Genomic DNA, 22450 nt, shown 5'->3' with positions numbered 1-22450 from the left:
GAGCTTTTGTGCTTATATAAATCTGGGGGAGTTTTAACGCAAAGTTACCTCTGGAATAATATCTAGGTTCGCTTCTCATTAAAGCGGACATGGGGAGTATACTACCCGACCGCGGATGCGTTTGACGGCTGTATAAAATTCGCCGCCTCGGAAGTAAAAAAAGAAAAATAAATTATTCAAAGCAAACTACGAGGACGGGCAGACTGCCGACGCGGTCGCCAGATTTGTGCAAGTGGCGGCTCATGACATGCTGAAGGTACCTGGCAGGCAGCTGGCATACGCAAACCTTTTCTGGATGGCACATCAAGCATCCAGCTCGCCACTCATCGGCGTGTTACTTACCGGGACAAAAGCACTTCCTTTCTTTCTCGGCTTTTGATGGCCTAAAGAATGATAGCGTTTGTACAGGACGGCACCATTCTTTGCCACAGCGGGAAACATCTCCCAGTCCTCGTTTGAAAACGCCGCCAAACTGAGGCGGCTGTGATTGTGTGCTGTGCTGCTGTACGCTGTGTGTGCTGCTTATGGCTCTGTCTGCTCAAGGATTCTTCGCTCAAGCCATCCAGCCGTGGGTGCATTGGCCGGGTGAAAGCGGCTGCATCCAGTACTGGGATGATGAATGTTCTTTGCAAATCTCCGCTTAAAGGGACTATGGAATAAATTAATTGAGATTACGTAAAGCAGACGAGAGATAGGCATGCGATCACTCGTTACCCCAGCGTAATAATTTTTGAGCTAGCATCAATAACAGCGAAGATATAGACGAATAAAAATTACGCTCCTCCTCTCCCCCCTCAACTCGTACACGAGGAGCACCAGAAAAAAAAAAGAAAACAGCTCTGGGACTGGGTCCCGCCCATGAATACGTCATCCGCTGACGTTTATTTTGCAACTTCCGGTTGTCGCTCCTAGCCGCCCAGCAGCAGCGTCGGCGGCGTGGCGGCATCTCTCCGGTCTCTTCGCCTTCCTGGATTGCGGCGCTCGTCGGGTTTTTTTGCTTGTCATCTGTGGTAATTAGCAGTAATAAACCCGGGCCTCGAGGTGTGAGTGCTCACTTTTGCGGCCGTGATGGGCATCGAGCCCAATGCGTGCGCACGAAGAGCCGTGCGAGTGGCTCCGGAACTCCCTACAGAAGGAGGCGGAAGAAGAAAACTGAAACCATATGCGCGAAGGCAATGCCCTGGCTCGCGCGTGCCCGAGAGGGTCGCGCGGCGGCACGAGCAGACGATTTTCACGGCTACCGGAAATGTGCCTGTGACGTCGTGGTTGCCGTGGCTCCAGCGAATGAGAGCGTTTGGTGGCCTGGCGACGTCATGGGTAGTGTGATGTCTTTGTTTCACGATTTTAATTCCAAAACCGGTCACTACGAGCACACCAATCGGCCCGCGAATTTTGAAAAACACGGTTTTTAAAAGTTCATAATAAATTGCCGGCTCAGTTCTGAAGACTCATACTTGGTGTGAATGCTTCTTAGCATCATTTCTAAGGATTGAAAGCATTTAAAAGTGACTTTTTATTCGTTGCATAGTCCCTTTAAAATACTGACAAACCCGAGTGCATCCTGCCTGTTGCCCTGCTCCAATATTCTTCGTGGCTTGATGTTCCCTCAGCACCGCAACTTCTGGCGAAGGATAATTTGGGGACACGTTAAAGTTGGCCTGCATCGACAGATTACCGCGTACTAATGACATAATCCGCACTTTCAGTAAAACCTGAGCTTTTAAAAGCTAGAAAAATGTGAAAAAAAATGTTGACATTGCCATCCCCGGCCGTTTTCGGAAGCAAACTACTACGGCGAGAAGGCAATTTTTTTTTTTCGCGCGAATCCATGAGGCTGGGCTACCCAGCGATTCACTTCCAAACGGTATTCACGGATTCCTCTTTCAGTCTTGACATGAGTTCGAACCGAGTGGCGGAAAAAAATAAGTGTCATACTTTTAAATCCTAATTTGTCAGAAATATATGCTCATTTTGTTGCCGAACAGGCGTCGACCTAGCCAGAAAGATCTATAGAATGTATTTTTACTGATACAAATTTCGATGGAATTATCCTCGGTGTCCTTTTAACACGAAAAATGCTTGTTCTCAGACCAGAGAGGGGGTAGGGGGGGGGGGGGCATCCTCACGAGGGCGAGCCCTCATGAGGGCGTCCTCATCCTCACCCCATGAGGATTTCACTCGGTGAGGTGAGGGTGAGGGCGGATGAAAGCTTGAAAATTCGTGAGGACGAGGGTGGGGGAGGGAAGACATATTGACGTGAGGGCGAGGGAGAGAAGACATGATGAGGTGAGGGCGAGGAGGGAAGATATTATGAGGTGAGGGTGCGGGAGGGCAAGCTGCACTGCCTGAGGTTGGGCGAGGGTGGTGACCTGAACAATACTCCGGACTAACGTTTTTTGTCTATGCAGCCTGTTATGAATTTCCATTTTAAAGCGATAGTTCTTGGGGTGAAGGTTGCCGGGGAAGATGTATTTTCTGCGGTCTGGAGGTACACGAGGCTAACATAAAAGGCGGGGAGCCGCACGCCTTCTTCGTCGCAGTGATGTATACTTCACCGCTGACAATGCTATGCCGAAAAAAGCGCTCTTGTGTGAAGTCTTAGATGAAACACCCTGGACAGTGATTTTAAAAGGGGCCAGGCCGTGCGGGTGGTCGCCGGTCCAACGAGTACCCTGGTACCGCAGTAAACATTTTCATTATCAGCCCCGAGTCTGTCAGATGACCGGAGTGTATAGTAAAACATGTGGAAATTGTACCTAGTAAGGCTGTTGAATTCGCATGTTCTAAGCCTTATTTTATAGAACGAAGCCATATTTCAGTTCGGTGAAGTTTCAAACAACTGGCTGCCGCGCAAAAAATGCTTCTACGATATTTCACTGTCAAATCAGGGCCTGTTGGCGGCGTTGGTGTGGACATTTTTCATTCACACCGTGAGTTGTTCAGTACAGTCGTATCTTCTATTTTCTATTTTCGCTGAAATTGCGATATAGGAAAGTGGTGCCGCAGTGTGGTGGGCTAAGCAAACCACTGTAATCTTACCATTGAAATAAAGCAGTAGCTTAACCATCTTGGTCTTAATCATCGCTCGCTCCGCCTTACATTGTACGATGTGCGAAACAAAAAAAAAGTTGTACTGCTCTCGAAGTAACAGAAACATCTCTTGGTTTATTTCTGTCCCTGGTAAGGCCTGTGACCACGTAATCGCACGCCTGATTTTATGAACCAAATTTCTTGCAGGCATGGTACGGAATTGACACTCAGCGTTCGGGTAAGGCGTAGACGTGCAAGCAAAAAAATCGCTGGCGGTTTACCTTGAAGTTAACCACAAATTATCATGCCCTAGCATCATTGTTCATGGTTTTGCATCGTTTACCTTGATTTTCTATGCGTTTTTTTTTACCGGAACTGGCTTTGGTTGATATATCATACGATGTAAGTTTGCGTGACACTGCATCATTTTAGATTTGTACTGCGGTAGTATTGGTCATTCTCTACATTCACAGATACCTGGGAATCCTGACTTCGCTCCTGGCGCAGATGTGCAGCGGTTAAGATACGCTCCACTGCTCTGCGATGGCAGGTGCTGCCATCGGTGGGGCTTGTGAGACCCATGTTGCTCGTGATGAAAATCTCGCGACTAATCATTATTAGAACTGCCACGGTGAGCAGTTTTCTCACAATCTGGTAGGCAGCTTGTGATGACGTCACAACGTCGTCTGGCCAAGGTGGCCCACGTGCTAGAAGCAGGCTTCGAACAGACAGACAACCGCTTTTCGACGGAGCGGAAGTGCTAGGGCACTAACATGGCAACCACAGGAATCGTTCACTCCAGACTTGGGGAGTTAGTGATTACCATTATTCATCCCAAACGCTGCATTCCAACGACCCGTTTGACTTTGAAGTGGCTTGAATAATGTTTTATTTTAAGCGACAGCATAAGAGCCTCACTGCAGCGAAAAGCCGTCATCGCACTGCGGAAACACTAAATAAATGAACTTTATAGAGGGGGTAGCGGGATCCGAACCCGCGGCGGAGCTAAAAAAGCAGTTCCGCTGGCCGCTGCTTCAGACTACTACGCCATCGCCACAGCTTTTTTTTAAAGCATGGTATTTATTATACTGAAAATATATTCTATTTGCATTAAATGAATAATTTACAAACCTTTAAGGAAACGTCAAAAAACACATCGCAAAAAGACAGAGCAACAGAGCACTAGACGCGAGGTAAGGCTGAGCACATCGCCAGGAAGGAGTGCTACACCGGTTAATACAACCTTTGACCGTAAAGTTCCGAGACTAAGTCTATTAAAAAATGCGTTTAACATTAAAATCATTTGTGCGGCCCTGCTACGAAATAGTCTCCCTTGCAGTCTATACACAGCTTCCAACGCTTCTTGAGGTCTTGGAAACAGTTGGAAAACACTTCTTTTGGCAGGGTTGTCAGCTCCTTTGTCGTGGCGTCTTGAGTGGCCTCCACGCTCCCCATCCAGCGACCTTTTAGGGCTCTATTCACACGAGGAAACAGGAAAAAATCGCATGGAGAGAAGTCAGGCGAGAATGACGGATGGGGAAGTACAGTAATGCTGTGCTTCGCGAGAAATTTTGTCACGCTGGGAGCAGTGTGCAGCCTTGCGTTATCGTGGAGAAGGCTCCATTGTCCAGATGCCCATAAGTCAGGGCGACGGCATCGCAGTGCATCGCGCATGTCTGGAACATGCGGATATGAAACCCCTAATACACCGTCTGCCCTTGTGGGACGAACTCGTGGTGTATGAGACCTTTGGCATCGAAAAAAAAAACTATAAACATCGTCTTTGTTTTGGTCTTCTGTCGCCGCACCTTTCTCGACGCCGGAGAGCTTGTGGACCGCCATTCGGCGCTCTGCCTATTTGCTTGAGGATCGTATTGAAAACTCCATGTTTCGTCTTCAGCAATGCTCAAATGCAGCATCCTTCTCTGCCTCGGAGAGCAAATCAGAGCTCACTGATGCCCGCATGTCCTTCTCGTCCTGTGTCAGGAAGTGCGGCACAAGTCTGGCATTCAGCTTTCGTTTCCCCAAGTTCTCACGCAAAATTTGGTGGCTTGTTGTCTTACTAATGCCGAGAGCATCTGAGAGCATGCGGACTGTAGTGGTGCTGTCTTGCTGTAGGATTTCTCGGATCCCAGCCACGTTATTTTCATTCCGTGAGTTTGAAGGGCGCCCTTGCCTTGTGTCGTCTTCCACCGACGTTCTCCCCGAAACGAACCTCTTGTGCCACTCGAAAACTCGCGCCCGTGATAATGTCTGGCCGTAAGCGTAACGAAGGAGCTCATACGTAAGTGTGGCTGTATTGCCAAGCTTCACGCAGAATTTTATTTTTACACGCTGTTCGAGGTGGACGTCCATCTCTCCACATTCACTCACAGTAGAATGCGCAGACTAGTGACAACGTACTTTTCTACATGTAGTGCCATCTAACGGCTGCCACATCAGATAACATAGATAGCTCAGGTTAGTCGGAAAAGATGGCGCTACACATACGTACCAACTTTTGTTTTGGGGAATCATTTCTAGAGAAGAAAATAAATCAGTCTCGAAACTTCACGGACAAATGTTGTAGTCGGTCGGTTCATACACTTCCCTCAGATGAACAATCAGTTGGGAGGCGGAGGAGGAGAAAATTTTATTCTACTCTGTGATTTTGGGGCGTCATCAGAGATTTTATTTCCTTGGTTGTATCCCCAGGAGTCTTCTCTGTCGAGCTCGTTCACTTTTAATCAATGGTCAGTTGCCCTTAGTCCAGGGTTCCGCTGGTCACTGCAGCCCGTTGAGCTCGCTGTGCCAGACCTTGTTTCTTCTTCACAGCAGTCGCTGGACAGCAGTCTCTCCCATCGCCGCGCACTAGGGTTTTGTATTTGGGAAGGAATCTTAATCAGTCAAGAGAAATCTTAACATCCTGCCTGTACGAACTGCCAACCTCTCGATCTGTTCTTGCAATGTCGTCGTCTTCGTAACGTACCCGCGTTCACGCGTGTTAAATTGGCAGTCACGCACCATATAGCTGTAGTATGAAAGCGAGGTCTTCATCACCTTCCATCTGTGCGCATGAACGCGTCATCAGACGAGTATGCAGCAAACGCACGGAATGGCGGGAGTTTAGAAGCAGTGAAATTCAGAATACCCAGGCTATCGGGAATAAAGTTCATTCATTCATTCATTCATTCATTCATTCATTCATTCATTCATTCCTGCAAACTTTCCTTTTTCTGAGCATATTCTGTACTTTGCACTTATTGTAATTGTCGTGGTAAACGCTACTGCATTTTTTTCTAAGTATTCTTGGCATACATTAGTTTCTTACGCATACACAACAACGAGCTGACTCATTTTAGTAGTGCATATAGATAACAATGTAATGTTATAAGTGCAGGGCACATGTATGAATGCAGTGCGTGCAGTAAGTAATGGCACAGTGATATTTTGGGTCTCAGCTCGTAACTGTCTCGGTTTTGTCTCATGTACACACCAACAGTATAATCATCTAGCCTCTCGTAAAATAGTGCCTTGAGGGCTTGTCATATGTTTATTACTCAGCAATATCGCCAGAAGTTGCCGGCTACAAAAAAATACCTAGAGTTTTAAAACGACTGTTGTGAGGTTGAGGGTTAGGGAGCGCCGACGATGTGAGGGTGAGGGCGAGGGAGGGCCAGCAAATTTTCAACGTGAGAGTGAGAGAGAGTGGATAACTTTTCAAAATAAGGGCGACGGTGAGGGAGGGCCATGCATTCAAAAGTGAGGGAGAGGAAGGAAAAGTAAAAATGACGGCAGTTGCCCACCTCCGTCTTAGACCGAAGCCTAAGACCGAAGAGGAGCCATCAGTAGGTGAGAAACGAAGACAGCAGTTCGGCAGCATACAACATGCAATACTATGTGTCGTATCATACACTAAAAAGATGTCAAGACTGGTTGTTGTACCGAAATATTCGTGTAGAGAAGGTTGAAACATAAGAAAATACCAGGACCCTTGTAATGACCCTCCCAGAGAATTAAAAAGACATAAAAATAGACAGAAAGCCTGCGATCTTATACGCCATTTAGAAGGTGTGTGGGCTTTGCTGGTCTCTACACGTCTATTTACTATTTTTTTCTACTTGTGACATTTCTTTTCTCCTCCTTTCAAAGAAAAAAAAACGGTGCAGGATGCCGCGTTCTTCATTCTTGTTTTGCATTTAACTGCGCAAATCAATAAAAAATTGTGAAAGTAATTGTCAAATAAAAGAATGTATGGTTCTAGCTGTAGCCTAAAGTAGAACATGCGATGAAATCGGTCACCTCCCTCATCGGGAAGTGTGTGCGTTTTCTACCGATGGCATATACTGCGCTGTCTGCCAGCCGCGTTATAGTTGGGCCGAGCAAATCCTGGCTCCAGTGGCTTCGAAAAATGAAAAAGGAGGGGATGATCGAGAGACAGTGGGAGGAGTGGCCCCAATAAAGCGGTGGTCTAGAAATCGTGAGGTTGGCTGTGACAGTTCCAGCTTAACCGCCACGCCTTTTACATCTCATAAGCCATATCACCTAAAGAATTAAAAAAAAGAACAAACCATTGCGTACGCTTCGAGCACTTTAGCTAAATAAACTTGTTGATAGACATGGTTTTTTTTAGTTTGTTTATATCAGCGCACCTATTTCTTCTTGCACTGCAAGCATTTCAGGGCACGTAGGCCAACAAAGGCGGCACTAATAAGAGTAAGAAAGAAACCAGCCTTTCATCTTAGCAGAAATTTTTGGCACAGAACTCGACGAAAACGCAACTTGGGGAGAAAAAATTACAGGACTGCACTGAAGTCCCCTTATGAGCGGAAATGCGAAAGCCTTTTCACGTCCACTTTGTCCCTCCATTTTTCATATTTTTATTGTTTTATTATGTTTGCTTTCGTATTATATTTTTAATTTCGTTTATTTATTTTTATTTTCTTTTTATGCTATATATGTTTCCTATTTTATATTCTTGTTTTTATTTATTCCATTTTTGCTTTTTATCCCATTAAATATATGTTGCTTATGAACTGTTGCTGAATCGACTTGTACATTTTTGTTTCATTTACCACACAACTTATGATTGACAGTTCGTGCGGTCAACTTCCGTCTACAACTTCCGTCCACGCCACTCAAGAAAGGTTTACGCCTTTAAAATTCCGCAGAGACACTTTAGACTGCTGACGTGTGTACCATATCTGCTTGCACGCGCATTTATCTTTGCTTCCGAGCACACATGTGCCGATGTTCCCTTTCCTGATAACACTACCCTCTCGCCCAACGTGGCTTTATATACGATGCAATAAACTACTACTCGCATTCAGAGCGATTGTCCGGACCCGTAGAGTATCTGTTACGGGTCCAAGTTGGACTTAATTTTTGGAAATGTGGCGGAGAGTTTGAAGGATGCTTCATTCCCGCCACCGGTTGGCCCGGTATTGCACTACCTCCGGGATCGGCCTTGTCTTTAGCGCGTCTTTACTATCCTGTCTGTCTATCCCATCTTTCAACTCCTTCTATCTGCACGTGGTAGCGATTGTGGCTCGGCTTGAGCCAGTGAGCAGGCCTGTGCACTTTCCTTTCTTCCTGGCAGCAACAGACAGACAGACTACTGGCATTCGTTCCGTCGTCACGAACTGGCGTCCACCACTCTGCCAGTCACCATGACTGATACATGGTGTCAGAAGTAGGATTAGCCTTGAAGCATCGCACCGCAGTGAGCACTACGGATAACCGGAGATGATGGAAGGAACTCAATTTAATCTTTTCAGGCAGCGATTTGAACTGTTCTTGAAAGCAACGGAATGCACTGAAAAACCACGAACAGAGGCCGCAAAGATAGCGTACTTCCTGAGAGTGGCAGGCCAGGACGCCATCGAAGTTTTCAACAACTTCGTGTTCTCCGCAGGGGAGAACAAGGAGGACTTCCGCGCCGTCGTCGCCAAGTTTGAAGCATACTGCGTCGAGCAACCGAATGAAGTGCATGAGAGGTACGTGTTCCGCACCCGAGTACATTCAGAAGCAGAGCCCTTCGAGAGTTTCTTACGGGATCTAAAAAAACCAAGCTCAGTGCTGTAACTTTCGCGGTCTCACAGAAGGCATGGTTCGAGACCAGATAGTGTTTGGCACGAACCCGACAAAGCTGAGTGAAAAGCTGCTGAGGGAGACGTTAACGCTCGAAAAAGCAATTACAACGTGCAAGGCAGCCGAGACTGCAGCTCGCCAGAACGTATTGTGGTAAAAAAAAAAAAAATGACGCCCAAGTTGAGGTTGTCACTTCAAGCCGAGAAACAGTACGCCCACCTCGGCAATGATACGTGTGTTCCCGGTGTGTAAGGTCACATGAACCTCGACGGTGCCCAGCGTTCGGCAAATTTTGTCGTATTTGCAATCAACCAAACCACTTCGCCGTATGTCGCAGATCAAGAACTCGAGTCGCCGACGTTCTAGACGTCTCGATCGGCGCCGTCGGCACAGACCGCGATTGGCTCGTCAAAAGAACGATCGGCAAAATAGCGGTGTCGACGAAGGTAGACACAGGATCTCAAGCGAACCTAATTTCTCTCTCAATGTACCGAAAGGTGAACGTTGGTCCCCTTAAATCCAGCATGGCAACTCTGCGCTCATACAACGGTGCCATCATTAAGCATTGCGGCTTCGTCTCGGTACCTGTCCTCATCGGCAACTGAAAGATCCGCACCGACTTCTTCGTGGTAATAAAGGATTACCAGGCTATCCTGGGGCTGGATGCGAGCGAACGCCTTGGGCTGCTACTTCATCGAGAGGTTGGCACCGTGGCAAGCGGGGACGTCTTCGAAGAATTTTCTCAGCTCTTTCTAGCAACTCGACGCATCAACCGCGAGTACGAAATAGATCTGCAAGAAGACGCTTTCCCAACTGTACAGCCGGCGCGAAGGGTTCCGTTGACACTGCAACAACCACTTCGGGACGAGATGACGCGTGTGGAGCGAGAGCACATCATTCAAAAAGTCAGCGAGCCAACGGATTGGGCAAGTCCCCTCATTATTGTTCGGAACAAAGATGGCGAACCACGGGTTTGCATGGACCCGAGAGGATAAATGCATATCTAAAGAGGGAGCATTATCAAATGCCCCGCCGAGAAGACATCGAGGATGAATTTACAGGCGCGAAGTTTTTCTCTCGTCTCGACGCCAACGCCGGCTTCTATCAGGTTCCGCTAGATCAGCCTTCATCAAAAGTATGCACGTTTGCAACACCCTTCGGTCGCTACCGCTTTCTTCATCTGCCGTTCGGCATTGCATCGGCTGGCGAAGTATTTCAGAAGGCGTTAAACGAGATCTTTGATGGCCTGCCAGGCGCACGCGTGTACGTACAGTCTAGCGCGATTTGAAGGTTATCGCGCGAGCGTCGACCAGCCTAGCCCTCCATGCACCTAGTGGCCGATTTTGGAACAGGAAAAATCATGATTTCGCACTGTTCTCTTCCTCGTTCGCTGTTCCATGCAACAAGCTTCACCCCCGCGACGAAATCGCCACCCTTTCTCTCTATTCTAAGCTTTCCATTGGTTGCGATGAAGTGTGGACTTGGTTACCTCGTATCTTCGCGGGCGATAACAAAATTGGTGGGAAAGATCTGGTAAAGCCAGTGCTTGGCGCTTCTTGATTTGAACGACTTTGAAGTTGCAAAAATATAAAAACGCAACATCGCCTCGTCATATTGTCTTTGTCCACCAATAACATTCCGCGAAACATTTTTTCATGAGGGTATATAACTGCTGCAATGATCGATGCGATCCCAGACCACTTGTCGCAAGGAAAATGCCACGACGACTTACGTTAGAGGAGCGCCACGACATTGTTTCATTGGGAAAGTTCATGTCCCAGCGAGAGATATCCCGGAAAGTGAACCGTCCTCAGAAGACAGTCAACCGCATTCTTCGGGTGTTTCACCGGGAAAAATCGCTTGGAAGATGCCCCGCATCAAAGAAGGCCCAGAAGAACAACTTCGGAGGAAGACGCGCTGATAATAGCTGCCGCCGTCTACGATACATTCACGACAGCCAAGAAAAACAAAGAACTTGGCCTTCGGCTAAGTCTTTCGTCTATCCGAAAGAGACTTAACGCTGCGGGTCTTAAAAGTCGCGTGGCTGCGAGAAAGCCGCTTTTGGCCAGCGAACATCGCAGGAAGCGTTTGGAATTTGCACATCGGCACGAAGCATGGAGCGTTGAGGACTGGCAACAGGTCATATTTAGTGACGAATTGACATTCTCTACCTGCTGGAACCAGCGACTTCGTGTTTGGAGTGTCGACGGCTGCCGGTGAGATTTACTTTTCTTGCATATCATTTCACAAGAACAGCGGTTTTGGGCCCACTCTTAAGTTTTATCAGCGAAGTCATCATCACCACCCATATTACGCCCACAGAAGGGTGAAGGCCTCTCCCGTGTTCGTCCAGTTAACTCTGTCCTGTGCCAGCTGCAGCCACCGTATCCCCGCAAACTTCTTGACATCATCCTTCAGGGACGTGAAGTTTATTCGAGCAAACATAGATTGAGTAGCCGCACAAGCATCACCAAGCGCGGTTATTTATTCTCGGCTCTCTTCAATCAACTTCTTTTGCGAGTGCTCCCTGAACGACTGTTTCTCTCTTCAACTAAAGTTAGCTGTGATTTTCTTTTGCAGAGCTCACTGCATCGTCTTTGATTTAAGTTGCAGCGCAGCAGTAGTGTGGTAACCACGTAGGAGAAAGACAGGCGTTACCATGGGAGGAGACCAACAGGTCTTTACAGGAGGAGTATGTGACCAGAGTTAGTTATGAGGGGGGGGAGAGTATACGGCTAGAGCAGAGGAATATGGCACGCTTCGTGTGTGGCGGCTGCTGTGAAATCCACCGCCCGAGGAGAGGCATTAAGACCGGCATACCGTAGCGGAGTTTCAGTCGAAGTGCGAGTAAGTGTGCAGAACTAAAATCGGTGGTCTCTAGCTAGAAAATATGCACGTCGCTCTGAAATTCTTTACCTCAGTGTATAACGAGCTGAAAATACCTGAGCAGCTAGCGCTCAGTCTAACATTATATTGTGGTAACTGCCCTGTGCGTAATTCTGGTTATTAAATTCGATGCATCAATTTTATTGCAGCTATGAAGGTGAAAACGTCCGCGATGTCGGAGCAAGCGGGGGTGTCTCGGTCAACGTCTGGGGTGAAATAACCTACGCCGGTCTGGGTCCCTTCTTCCGCATCCCAGGGAGGCTCACGGCCGAAGTCTACAACGAGATCATCGACACTGTCCTCCTTCCTTTCGCCGTGAACGGACCTTTCCCTGATGGATGTTTTTATTTCCAACACGACGGCTGCCCTGTTCACACACATCATCAGTGCAAGAAAATCTCACCAAGTCTGGAATTGCGCAGCTCCTCTGACCACCAAAAAGCGCCGATCTGAACATAATCGAAAATGTTTGGGGTTTAACGAAGGCACGGCTGGCTCGCTCCAACTTGACGAACATTGACGCAGACACTCTGTGGGCAGCCGTTGAGGGGGAGTGGAGTGTCCTCCGACAGGACCCAGAACTTTCAGAATCTTTGTTCGCTTCTATCCCGAAAAGGATAAAAGACGTGAAAGAATGGGCGCCGCGTTGAAGTATTAGGACCGAGGTCAAAGCGCTAAGTCTTTGATAATGCATAAGATGCATTAGTCTCTTTTGAAAGCCAATAAATAACGATTTAAATGAATTTGAGTGTAATCAACATTAATGGGTAAGCATCGATGACACAGCCATTTTCAGTGGTAGTTCATTGCTTAGCCGTCTCCCTATACGATGCCACTGATATCGAAAGTGAAGTGATTCTGTACACAACCATCACTGAAATTCGCAGCACCATTTAGAGGCCATAGTAGCCCGAACACATATCGGAACGGTTAGCGTTTATCGACATTTAAACGCCTTAGTGACTCTATCGTTCCTCGTCTGTCTCTTATTTGCGACCCGCAGCTCCGGCTTGGCTGCCGCACACATTCTAATTTCGACCGCGTTGTCTGATCTCGGCCTCAGGGGCCAGCTTGCACATGTGAATCCTTTCCTCGGTGATGATTTCGCTCTGCTTCGCACGTGTGTAACTACAGAGCTTTGAAGGAAACAGTATAATTAAGACTATTTTTCTTATTTATGCACAAAATCTATCCATATTTAGCGCAGTTATGCAAATTTTTATGCTGCGTCCTTTCAGCTTCCGGTCGCTCCTTGCGACAGTGATAATAAGATGGATCGGGCTGTAGTCAGAAACTCAAGAAAATCGTGATGCGCTCGACGACGTGATGCGCTCGTGAGTTCTCGACGACCGCACATAAAATATCTTCATTTTTAAAATGTTTAGGGCATGTCTGGCTAGAATACTTCGTCATAGTGCAATTGGCGACGCGAAAGCTATGAAAAATAATAGATACCGTGCATTTTTACCCAAACTGGCGCTTTTACTTGCCGCGTGCTTCCATGTTTATCTTCTTTGGAGCCTTCGAAAAGAAAAGAAAAAAGTGATAGCCCAGGAGGGAGTGACAGCTGCTGAAGGAACAGCAAAAAGAATGAGGGAAGCTGGCCTGATACCTCCCTCGCCTCGGCAGAGAATTCTGGGCCATGGCGCTGTTCATGTTCTCGGCCGACGCTCGCGCGATAACCTTCAAATCGCGCTCGACTGTACATATGTGGACGACGTGCTAATTTGTGGAACTGGTAAGGCAGAGCATGACCGGCGGCTTCGTAGCGCGCTGAAAGCAGCGCAGTCAGCAGGCTTGACGTCCAATGCGCAAACATCCCAGTTCGGTGTGCAAGAGATAGAATTTCTGGGCGATATCATCAGCGACAAAGTAATCAGCCCAAATCCGGCCTTGGTCACCAGTATAGTGCCAAGGCCCGCTAACAAGCTTGCAGTTCAGACGTTGCTGGGCGTGGTTAATTACTTCAGCAAATATTTGCCATCGTCAGATTCCGGAAAACGGCTGCGGTGCGATCTCTCATCAAGCAGGACGCCATATTTGACTGGACACATCATCATGAAGAATGGAGAGGCATATGCAGATCACTAAGCCAGAAACCACTACTTAGAGTTTTTGATCCATGCAAGCAAACAAAAGTGACGTCAGATGCCTCCCAGAGCGGTATTGGGTCCGCTCTCCTGCAGAGTTACGAGGACGGCTGTAGGCCAGTGGTTTACGCGTCTAGAGCTCTGACAGATACCGAGCAACGGTATTCTCCGATAGAAAGAGGCTCTTTCTCTTGTATTTGACTGTGAGAAGTTCTCCCACTTCATTTCATTTCATTTCATTTATTTACCCTCAGGGACGTTAGGCGTTACAGAGGGGAGTGGGAATAACATATACGTACAAAAACAAAAACAGCAGCTAAAAAATTTGAATATAGTTACAGCACACACTGATTTAAGATTAGTAACAGCACTAGCAAAAGGCAGCATTACACAAAACAAACCACAAAAGAAAGTTGCTGCTACAGGAGGCCGCGTCGTATCCATACCTCAAGGTTGTACTGCAGCATATTACGAAAGGAAAACCTGTCACAGGCCAGCTTAAACCCGTGCCTTCTGATCTTTCGGTAATTAACGGAATATTACTGAAAAGGACCAAGGTTGTGGTTCCCGCAAGCATGCGGCCAGAAATTCTAAAACGAGTGCATGGGGGTCATCTCGGTACAACCAAATGCAAATCAAGAGCAAGACAGCTGGTATACTGGCCACGCCTCGACTGCGATAATGAAACTGATCCAAAAATAGGCAGTTTGTAGACACCATGCATACAGCCAGCCGTCAGAACCACTACTGATGCGTCCAACCTCGACTCGTGCATGGTTCCATAATTGGAGTCGATATATTCCAGTACGCAGGGAGATACTAGACAGTAGACGGATTTAGCTGTGCGTACGCAAGCGCTTGCGCTGCGCTGTCCGCTCCGAAGTATAGACAAGCGTCAGGCTATACTGCCTAGAATATACTGGTTAGTGTGCCGAGCGCCAGCGCTGCGCAATGGGAGCAAGTGGCACCGTTTGCAATGAAAGCCCACCGATGGCGGCAGAGGGCGCTGCTTGTCGGGAGGGTGCTGCCGCAGCAGACGACGCGGTTTTCTCGCTTCGGAAGGCAGCGACCTGGTCTTGTGCGTGCGCGATTAACCTGCATGTGCACGAAATTTTGTTGACTGAGGTGCAGTGTATGTTGTCCTGTGTGGCTCCTTGCAGATGAAAGTCGACGCATCCGCTCCTCCGAGCAGTTCTGTGGTGATTTCGTCGGTTTTGTGCGTGCGTGTATCCGTTCTGCGTGCTTTCACCGTGTAGTCAAATCATGCACTGAGCTCTCGATTGTTTTTTTCCCGTGTCCACCACTAAACGAGCTACATGTGACTGCACAAAAAAGATGTCAAAGCCAAAGCGACAGTGCAAAGAGAAGACTTGCTTTGTGCCAATGTGTAAAAGCGGTTACCGCTCGAACAAGGAACGTGTTTCCATGTTTACTGCACCATCTGATGCTACGCGGCTTGCAGAATGAGAAAGAAACATCAAAATAGAGGACAGAAGGCTGACGCCAGCTGCTGTGGTTTGCGAGAAACATTTTGAGAGCAGTTGTATCGAGCGCACATTCAGTGTCAGCGTAAATGGTGTTACCAGCGAGCTTCCCCGCGATAAACCGCGCCTGAAACCCGACGCCGTGCCTTCGATATTCACGCATTACCCAGAACACATTCTGCCTAAAGTGTCAGCTAAAAGAAAAACTAGAAATCTGTGCCAGCAAGAGCCTCCAGCAAAGCGTCACCGGCGTGCTGCGTCGGAAGCCTCCGAGTTGTGCTCGGGCATTGATAATGCTGAATCGGTGAGCATGGAAGCATCTGACACCAACAGCGGAGCTGCAGTAACTGAAAAGTGCACCACCCCACGCTGTGTTTCTGCAGAAGGAAGCGCTGGCGAAGCGCAAAATGCTGGTGACGAACGACCACGAACAACCAACGATCGTCTCCATCCATTCACCAATGTCGCTATTCCAGTGATATGGATGAAAGTGCCATCCGTGACAGTCGATTCATTAGCGTACGCCTATTGCGAGGCTGAAAAAAATAACTTCGCTAACGTCTTCATTGAAAAGATGGTAGCATTTGCAAAGCCATTACTTGATAGACAATAAGTGGTAGCCACGGTTTACCTCAGGGGAAGGGAAAAGTCAAAACACATCGTCACTACTTGCGAAGAGGCCGAAACTTTGATCAAGGAAGTTGCCTTGACAAATCTTTGTGATGGATGCGGCATAAAGCCGGCCTTAGGAAAGCACACCTCCTACAAAGGCATGATTTTTTCTGAGAAGTGTTCATTATCTGTGAGGTCTGAAGGTGAATCCTGCGCTTTCTGCAAGTACCAAAGGATTCTGGCTCAAAACCAAGCGTGCAGAAAAAAAGAAAAGCACAAGTGAAATTGCCAGAAAATCTGATGAAAAGAAACAGTGCAGGAACATTTCTCGAAGCCTGTCAAGAACCAAGAAAAGATTGGCAAATGCAAGGATACAGGTGGCTCACATGAAAGAGCGAAATGAGGCTCTTAGTGAAGAGACATTTAACAGCAAAATTAAATCTCTTCCCTCAAAGCAGCAGCTGGTTGTAAAGAGTTGTTTCCTTGCTGCAAGGCGAAAATCACACAAGGGAATGCGATACGATGATGAGTGGATTTTAGAATGTATGCTGGTGAGGATGCGAAGCTCGAAGTTGTATGAACATCTCCGCAGACAGTCTATTATGGTTCTGCCAGGGCGAACTTGCCTGAAAAAGTACCTACAGCGCTTCAAGGGTGGCTTTGGCCTCAGTAAAAAGGTCTTCGATGCCCTAAATGAAAAAACAAAGACCATGGATGCTTACAGTCGTCACGGTGGCCTCGTCATTGACGAAATAAAGCTTTCGGAGCACCTAAATGTGAAATCAGCTGGTGAGTATAGCTGCAATGAATTCTTGGACCGTTCTGTGTATACGGTAAAAGCTCTTTGATTCAAACCCCGCAATGCGAAAATCCGCATAATTCGAACTGCCGGCGCGGTCCCGGCCAACGCTATGCAAGTCTATGGCGTTGCACGCTCGCTGTTTCGGAAGCTACGGGTCTCGCACTGGTTAATTCGAACGGGCTCCCAAAGGAGGTTGTGTACATACAGGTATCGGTTCGGCAAGCGGTCGTCCAAATAGCCCCCCTCAAAGCTGAATTCTGTGCTGCAGAATCACTCGCGCACCTCTGACTTGCGCTGATCGGCAGGCGTGATGGCGGACGGACGGCCTCATCTACAAGAGCGGACACACTGATAGTTTCGATTTTGCTTTTCTTAAAAGTACGCCCAACCGCACTAGTCAGCCAGCCAAACCCAGCTACGCGCCGTTTATAGCATTGGTTGGCTGTTTCGCTAATCTTCCCTATCCACATTTTTTTCTTGCCGCTTCGGAGCTGCTGAGCAATACCGTATTCATCGCCCGTGAATCTTCGGCGCTTGCGGCGTGCAATGCACTAGCGGCAGAGCTCCACCGCTAAAAATAGTGATTGTTGCGCCGTTCTCATCTAAAATAACAAGCAACTACTGCCAAGTCTTTCACCAAATAAATTTACCGCGATGCAAGCGGTTCTTGTCAGTTTTTTTTTTCGGGGTCATTCGATAGTTCGAACTTAATTTCAGACTATGCGAACATTTTTTCCTGTCCATTGAAGCACGAATCAGCGAACTTTTACAGTATGAGAAAAATACGATGTTCTGCTAAGCACTACAATATTGCTCGAGCCGTGCAGTGCTCTGGTAATATTCGATCGTCAAGTCTTTTAGCACGTATTTCTTTTTATGCTGGTTTAGCACCTTTGCCGTATTCTGATCTGTGTTGAGAGATGTCTGCGCATAAAACAAGGTGTTTTTCCTGTGCTTTTTTTTACAATTCAGGTGATATTGAAGGCTTTGTTGACCTTGGAGGTCATACACCTGCTGACCAGAAGAATGTGCTGGCAGACCATGGGATGATTGTGCTGTTTCAGCCATTTACTGGTAAACTTTTTTTTCTCTTGGTTACAGTTCGCAACTTTATACGTGAAACGCACGTACATTTGTGAGAGATTACCTTTCCGCAGGAAAATGGACGCAAATCCTTGGTGGTTTTGGCTCAAAGGGCAATGTGAAGGCCCCAACACTGGCGAAAATCATTTTGGAAACCACAGTCCTTGCGGAAAAGGCTGGTCTGTTCGTGGATTGCATAACATGCGACGGCGCCAGCTGGAATAGGAGCATGTGGCGGCTGTTTGGAATACAGGGTAAGGCTGTAATTTCACGCAAAATGCAAGATTGTTTTGAGTGTGCATGGTGCTAGTGCAGATTTCATGTTTCTAATGTTTAAATATTGTGATGAAGAAACTGATCGCAAGTTGTTTTTTTTTTCAAAGGTTCTCCAAGCCACCTTCGGAGCAGCACCAAACACCCAGTGGATCCTAAAAGGCAGCTCTATTTTTTGTCAGATTTTCCACACCTTTTGAAGAATGTGAGAAATGGATTTGTTGGAAAAGGATACCTGACACCAGCTGGGCAGGTTCACATTGGTATTGTACTAGCAGCCTTCGAAGCGGATCGAGAAAATGTTACACTGAAAGTTATACCAAGCCTGACAAATGCACACCTTAAGCCAAACTGCTTTGAAAAAATGAAAGTGGACATCGCATTTCAGCTCTTCAGCGACCAGGTCATCAAAGGACTTTTCATTTATAGAGAACACATTGAAGCCTCACATAGGACCGTGCAGCCGACAGTAGATTTCGTAAAAGAAATGAATCGCCTGATTCGTGTTATGACATCGCGAACAAGCGAGAAGGCACTCAAGCCTGACAGTCCAATGTGCAATTTCTGAAAAGCTTCCTAGAGTATCCTCAGGAATGGGAGCAAACTGCAAAACCAGCTGGTGGTGGTTTTCTTACAGAAAGCACGTCTGCTGGGCTAAGGGTTACCATCAAGAGTACACTTGGCTTGTTGTCCTACCTGACGTCGACTGTGGGTTTCAAGTATCTTTTAATATCCAGATTAAGCCAGGATAAGCTTGAAAACCTTTTTGGTATAATTAGACAGTCGTCTGGCTGTAACGACCATCCGACAGTGTCACAGTTTCTGATGACTGTGAATTTACTCGCATTCTACAACGTGGCAAAGCCACCTAGAGGAGTGAACTGCACCCCAAACGTAATCAAAGCACTGCTGAGCCCAAAGGAGGTGTGTGAAACTACGAGTAAGTTCCTTTCAGACAAAATAGATGACCTTCTTGACCACGGAAACGTCAGTGAAGCTGAAGATGTAGTTCAAGCTGTCGTGTCTAGCAGTGACCATGCATCGTGCATAGAGAAGAAGAGCCACAGTGCTTTGATCTACTACACTACAGGCTACGTGGCAAGAAAGATCATTGCTAAGAACTGTTGTCCACAGTGTGCAGGCTGCCTATGTGTAAGCAAAGCTGAAGCAAGTGCCGACGCCGCTTCGTACTTTACTAGCCATTTTGACAATGGGGGCCTAGTGTACCCCAGCCAGAGCTTGTCAACTGCTGTAAAGGCCGTGGAAGATGCCTTTACTGTGTTTTTTAGTAAAAACCAGCTCCATGAAATGAGTTTAGTTGAATTTTCGAGTCAGCTACAGGCACTGTCTTTTCCTCAACTTGGCTGCTCAGAGCATGAAAAGGCAGTTTTATCTACCGTTGTAAAGTTTTATGTTCTCTTAAAGGGACACTGAGGAGAAATTGAAATTGGCTTGTATCGATAGAATAGCAGCTCCTGATCACAAAAACGCCACTCTTACTGAAAACAAAGCTCTTGTAATGTAGAAAATAGCAAGAACCGAAATACAGGTGTCGCCGCCACAGGCCAATCTCGCAAGTAAAAGCGTGATGACTTCCTAGGACAAAAGGCGCCACCTTGGAGGAATTTTCCTTACTTCATGGAAGCCACTAATCTCTGATGCTAGTAAAGGAAGGTTTGCGCACCGCACCGCTAGCCGTCAGAAATCACAGAGTCTGCGTTTACGTCACGTTTCACGTCACTCCGTTCTTAGACGTCATAAGAGTTGCCGTGGCATCATAAGAGTTCCCTGAGTTTGAATCAGAGCGGCGGGAAAAACTTTTTCAACTTCGAATCCAAATTTCTTTGAAATAACTGCATCTTTCGCGCCCGGTCAAGCGGCAACAAAGTCATGAAATGACGAACTATCAGATTTTGCTAACAAAAAAAAATTGATAGAGTTCTCCTCAGTGTCCCTTTAAGGTTTCGTTTTTTTGTCAAAGGCCTCAACAAAGAGAGGGAAGCGCAAAGGCAGCGGCATAAGTTTCTAAAACTGCGTCGCTGCCAATAAATGCTTCTCACGTGCACATATGGGCCCTGCTTGCTGTACTTCTGTGACATGTCCGCGATTGGTATTGCACGCGAATAAAAACGAGTGTTGCACGACTGTGTTTCCTGCGTTATTCACATTGCATGTGTTTACTCGTTCGCAAATGTAGTACGTACACAGCGAGAACAGCTAAATATAATCCAATAAAATTAACCGAAGCGTTTCGCCTACTTTATTAGAGAAAATGTTACCGAAAAAGTACTTCCTATATATATAAAAGATATCTATGTACAGCACAAGTTTCGTGTTTCGAAACACGAAGTTGTGCTGAATTTCACAGCAGCTTTCGCGCAAGCGACAAGTGCTAAATGTGCAGCTCCTCGACAGAGACTCAAAACAAACCCTGAAACCTATAGTCAGCTGCCTCCATGACAGCTTTGCTCGATTACAGCTGAACGAAAGCAAAAATGCACTAGTCCTCTTGCCGATGTTGCGAGAGCGTTGCGGCTCGGCGGCACCCTCCCGACTTGCAGCGCTCCATGCGGCGGCCGTCGGCATTCATCGCTCGCGGTGCCACCAGGAAGGCCACGGTCGGCGGCGCTGGCGTCAGCAGTGACTTTCGTTGTGTAGGCAAAAAGTGGGACCTTCCGCATTGGGTGCGCCACGCTTGCGTGTTTTTGGGCACAATTCACGGCGTGCCGACAAATTGTGGTACGGTTGGTTGAGCCGCAATGCAGAAGAAAGAAAGCGGCATAAGTTTCCACGAGTTTATTGCAGTCAGATAGGCGCGAAAGCGACGGGCAGGGGCCGAGGAGCAAGACAAGTTCGGCGACGGATCGGCTTCGCGGATAATTATTACAGCCGAGCTCGTGGGTTATTACGCCGAGCTCATTTCACCCCTTGGGTTATTACATTGCGTTTCTGCATTCAAATCTAATAAGTTGGTTCGTGTCTCTGACTTCGCATCGTTGTTCTTCGGTCGCGTGAACTGTGAAAAAATCAAGTAACGCATGCAACTCGCTCTCATTCTGGCGTGCTCTCAGCATAAGTTTAGGCGCGACATTCTGTGTGCTTGGGATCGTAAGTTGAACTCGGGGGGCCTTTTTCAGGTGCTTATCACCCGGACAACGTCCCGAGCATCACTTCGCTCAAAAGTAAAGACAAAAATTAAGCTGCCGCCAGTCGCCTTAATTCGGCGTCCACACCGTGCCGCGCTGGAAGAAGCACCGGACTCGGGCAGTAGCACGCACGACGGTTTTTTCTCTGTATTCATTTTCGCGAATTTCAACAAGTGTGTCGTTTCAACGCCAGTCGAACGACGCTATAGGGTCTCGACAATGTCGCGCAGTGTTATTTCCCAACTTAATTGAATTTTCACATTGTAGGTCGATAAGAACCTGGCAAACACAGAAAATTCCGCGCCAAAAGCCACCCAATCAAGCAGAATGCGCACACATGAATAAATTCTAAAATAAGAAGCAAAATTTTGTAGCTTAGCAGAGTGAGCGTAAATTTCGTTTGGAGCTCGAGGAAAACGTTTATGAATGCGCTCGTGGAGCTCTCGGATCACATTTGCCTTATTCAAAGCAGCTATATTGTTCATTAATTTCCAAGTTCTCCGGAGGGAAGCGGCTATGTGAAAATAGGAAGCACATTACAAGGTTCGTCGTGTAAGAAAGCTGATTCGCGTCGTGCATCACGTCGTCCTATCTTGCACTAGCGATCGGATATGCTTTATCGGCCCATAAGTTGATAACTTGTAGCAACATAGCATAACAACATAGCTTAAGTCGAGAACTGTAGACGATTAGTTCCTCCCCATACCTCGCGCCTTCCTACGACACAGATTGACACAGCGCAACGGAACGAGGACGAGAAGAAACACGATACACAGGACGGGCGCTGACTCTCGACTTGCAGGTGGTGACAGCTACCAGGTTGACCAGGGCTATGTCAGAATCGTGCATAGGTCGTTGACAGAAAAAAAAAAGAGCCCAATGTAGGAGAAATACGTTCTAAGATGATTCTGGTGTGGACTAATTGGTGCATACTATCAGCGCCCACCCTGTGTTTCGTGTTTCTTCTTCTCGTCC

The 22450-nt window shown here is 47.3% G+C and overlaps 1 pseudogene; it reads left to right on the top strand.

The window, feature by feature from the left end:
• Window positions 1-8328: 8328 nt before the first annotated feature.
• LOC144116811 (U2 spliceosomal RNA) lies at window positions 8329-8484 on the top strand (annotated as a pseudogene).
• Window positions 8485-22450: the final 13966 nt, after the last annotated feature.

Source organism: Amblyomma americanum, chromosome 1, assembly GCF_052857255.1.
Source record: "Amblyomma americanum isolate KBUSLIRL-KWMA chromosome 1, ASM5285725v1, whole genome shotgun sequence".
NCBI classification, from domain to species: Eukaryota; Metazoa; Arthropoda; class Arachnida; order Ixodida; family Ixodidae; genus Amblyomma; species Amblyomma americanum.
This window is presented reverse-complemented; position numbering and strand designations above follow the sequence as displayed.